The sequence below is a fragment of the Sturnira hondurensis genome, unplaced genomic scaffold, assembly GCF_014824575.4.
Source record: "Sturnira hondurensis isolate 20B ecotype Veracruz unplaced genomic scaffold, ASM1482457v3 Scaffold0009244, whole genome shotgun sequence".
In the NCBI taxonomy this organism is placed as follows: Eukaryota; Metazoa; Chordata; class Mammalia; order Chiroptera; family Phyllostomidae; genus Sturnira; species Sturnira hondurensis.
Genome location: NW_028081875.1, coordinates 1,496,824 through 1,500,978, shown reverse-complemented (window position 1 = coordinate 1,500,978; position 4,155 = coordinate 1,496,824). Strand labels below are relative to the sequence as shown.

Below are 4,155 nucleotides of genomic sequence, written 5' to 3'. Positions count from 1 at the left end.
TGGTCATTCTTTCCCTAATCTATTCAAATCAAGCAAAAATTGGGGAAAACACTGAATCAGCTAAAATAGTTTATGAATCTAAACTGACAACTTACTCATCAACACTTACTTCAAGTCCTTCATCTTGTAGGCTCACCAATTCAAAGCTGTTAGGTCATAAGCTCTGCCCAGTCCCAAATTGCCCCTAACCTTTTAAAGAAAACCTACTGTAAAAATCTCCCAGAGCAGCTTCACCTGCTGCTTCTGATGCTGTTTATATGCTCATTTGGTGCAGACCTGGCACTACTTTTGTGAAGTAGATGCTGAGGAGATTCTGGCACATGCTATGGCCATCAAAAATTCCAAGAAAGGGGGCGAGACTGAAAATGACCATATTCATGTGAAGGAGGTGGAGCAGGATGGTTCTGTGGTGTAGTTTAAGATTAAGAGGTGTACACCACTTAGTAAATTGATGGAAGCCTATTGTGAACAGGGTTTGTTGATGAGGCAGATCAGATTCTGATTTGACAGGTGACCAGTTATTGAAACAAACACACCTGCACAGTTGGAAATGGAGGATGAAGATACAATTGATGTGTTCCAGCAGCAGACAGGAGGTGTCTACCAAAAACAGAACCTTCTACTTTACTCCAGAACTATGTTCTTCTAGACCAAGAAGACATTCTCATTTAGAAAACTGCAATTTGGTTTCACCATATTCTCATTACTACAGTATAGTTTTGCCTATGCTTCCATTTTCCCTTCCCCATTCCTTTTATTGTACATAAAGTAACTGATATATGTAAACAAGCATTTGCATTTTTAACTTAATGGTCAATGGGATGTTTTGATTGACATCAAATGGAGATGGGATGGGGAAAATAGTGGTTCTATGAAAATAACCTTTCCCCATCAGTGGCATGTTCACTCAGCTTTTATTCTTACATTCCAGTAAGTTATTTTTCTCTTACTGTTTAAGAAAAAAAGAACAACACAAAAATCCTTGTATACATTGTTTGATTGAACAATTTCAATCTTTTTTGTTCATCATTACAAATGCAAAGACAATTTTAAAACTTTTTTGTATGCAGCTGTTACACATAGGAAAATCTGTCTTTATTTTTTTAAGATTTTATTTATTTATCTTTAGAGGGAAAGGGAAGGAGAGAGGGAGAGAAATATCAATGTATGGTTGCCTCTCATGAGTCCCCTAGCTGGGAACTGGTCTGCAACCCAGGTGTGTGCCCTGACTGGGAATCAAACCGCAATTGTGTGGTTCGCAGGCCCGCGCTCAATCCACTGAGCTACACCAGCCAGGACGAAAATCTGTCTTTAAATAAGGATAAATTACTCTTCAATCAAGCATCCTTCAGTTTAAATAAACATTTTGTTTTAAAAAAATCAACCAGAGCAGATCCTGATCTCTGCATTCTGAGATACTACTAAGTCCATCAGGGTAGTGTTCTCATGCAGCAGATCTAATAAACTTAATTTTGTTTCATCAACATGTGTATCTCTGGGGTCTTCTGCAAAGCTGATGGTCAACAGCAGTTAGGTAAAGTCAAGAGAACTTAATCTTAACTTAGATGTGTTTTAGTATCTTCCACTTCAACACAATTACATTTCACGTAAATATTCATTTGAACCAAAAAGTTCAGCTCCCATCAAGGCAGTTTCTAATCTTCCTACTTCTTCTGCCCGAGATAGTGACTGTGAGTGGTTTTGGCTTTGGGTGTCTGGAAGAGGGAAAAGGAGCTTTGATGCTTCAGATCTTTGCTAGCCCCAAGCTTGTGTCACTGACCACAGTTGCTGCTCATAGACATGTGCCTGCCCTCCTGCTAAAGAGGCTGTGGTAGGCTCCTGTGGTAGGCCCCCTGTGGTAGGCTGAGTGGTTCTCCTGCTGTAGCCCCACAGATTTCCCTTTAATTGGCTTTAATTGACAATTTGATCTTCAGTGAAGACATTAACCTAGGCTACTGGGTGTTTTGTCTCTACCACAGTGGTCCTGCGCCACAGGGTCTGGGAACCAGCACAGATAGTGGCCTTCCATTAGGCTCTGCAGGCTAATTTAGGCCTCCTTTCTTCCTAATTAGGTCATTGTGCCACTGTTACTCAACTGTGGCCAACTTCTGAGCAATCTACAGCCAGGGGTTTTAGCTTTTGGTTTTCTCTACTTAACATTTTGCCCCACCTAATATTTCTGTTCAAACAAGGGAGATAACATCAGAGGTCACTGACCACTCACTTCCTCCTGCTTTGACACTTCTCTTCACATTGACCTTCCCTCTAAGAAAGAGAACTACTTCCCATCCCTGTCTATCAAGGAACTTCCCCTGTATCACGACTTCCTCCTGACATGACATGGTGACATTCCTGGTATCTGTAGCAAACAGGGACATGTGTGCATCCCTCAGAACCCCTTCAAGGAGGGACTAATTACCCAGCCATAAAGAATATGGTTAGCTGACAGCTTTCAGATGTGCCATGATGTTCTCCTTGGGGAGGCCTCCAGACAATGATTGCTCAGTGGTACCAGGGCAGGGCCATTTCCTCCTGACAAGGGAACACTCTATGGGCAATCTTTGTGCCAAACTTTTTCTTGGTCTAAGAGAAACTTCTCTCAGTCTCCTTTCCACACCTCTCATTTCAGAGGATTCAGACATGCACCAGGTCTGAAGTCTCTTGCTGTCAGTGCCTGCTTATTCTCCTTTTTGTCATTCACAGACAAACACAATTAATCTCTTGCTTTTTAAACTGTTTCTTAGCATATGCTTCCTGGATAACTCAACAATGTTGAAAGTGAACACAACTTATGAAAGAGAACATAAAAAATCTTTGTATTTTCACATTATATTAGTACCCAAGTATGTACCATTAGCCTTCTTAACAAAAAAATGCTATGCTGGATATTTTCCTTTTGCCTGCCAGGCAAAAGGAAATACCCACCTATATTAGTACCCACCTTTCTTCTCCCTACATTGCTAACAGACTGCATCATCTATTATTTTCTCTTCTGGCCTCTAGATGGGCTCAGTCCAAAGAAATCACCACCAAAAGTTTGGAGAGTAGGACAGAATGAGAGAATGGGTAGGTAGAATCTCCCAGTTTTCTCCAGATTGCATTGGTTGTGTCATTCTACTGAAGGCCTCAGCACTTATCACTGGGTGGCACCTCTCAGGGTTCAGGTAACTGCTTCTTCCCCTTGCCTCCTTAGGCGCAGGAGTTGTAACAGCGCCCCCTGTGGCTGGCCCTAAAGTATTGCACCAGCCTGTGGATTTCCAACACCCTCCCCACACTTCCTACATAGCTGGGTATGCCTGTCAGGACTGAGTAAAAATAGAGACCAAACACAACTTTATTAACTTGGCATGAAGTCATTAGTTTTGTCAGTTAAATTTTAAATCATTGTGTTGGAAGATCCCACTATTTTTCAAACACTAAGAAAAACATAATAAAAGCAGAATCTATGAATGTGTTGAGAAAAATTGAAATAAAGTTAAAGTTATTTAAACTTTATTATAAAATCATTTCCATGATTTATCATAATAAATAACACAGAACCTGTCAGAAGCAATAATCGGTCATATTTGAGTTTATTAAAGTTCAGCATAAGACACGAAACAAAAAGTCCAGTCTGAATGTAAAGATTTTAAGGATTGGGGTAGGATCCTTCTGGCTCATATACCTGTTTTCTTTCTTTGAACAAATATCTCCACGTCAAATGGGACTTTGATTTGTCCAATACATTGAAGGGTAAATTGAAGAAAGTGATTTAAGAGAGTGTTTCTAAAACTCTCATTCTTTGTTTTTTCATAGTTTCTTTGAGAAATTAAAAAGCTTTGAATCTTCTCAGTGATGATATTAATACATTCATGCTCACAAAATATGGCATCAAAATGTCTACAATGTCAGAAAAAGTTGGAAAAGCTTCTGTCCCATAGTATTTGGACCACAAATTAGTAATTTCTGAACCACAAATACATAAGAAAAAACCATAACTTTAGAAAAGTTAATTCAGTGGACAGAAACTGGTATAAACACCATCACACACAAGCACGCTGCTCCCTACACACATATGTGCACATACAAATCCCAGAATTTAATATTAGAAAGGAGAACTTTGACACCTGAAGATTGGTAACAGAAAACAAGAGACATATTTAAATAGAGATAGAT

The 4,155-nt window shown here is 39.6% G+C and overlaps 1 pseudogene; it reads left to right on the top strand.

Moving 5' to 3' along the window:
• Positions 1–325: 325 nt before the first annotated feature.
• Positions 326–683, top strand: LOC118994338 (small ubiquitin-related modifier 3-like; annotated as a pseudogene).
• Positions 684–4,155: the final 3,472 nt, after the last annotated feature.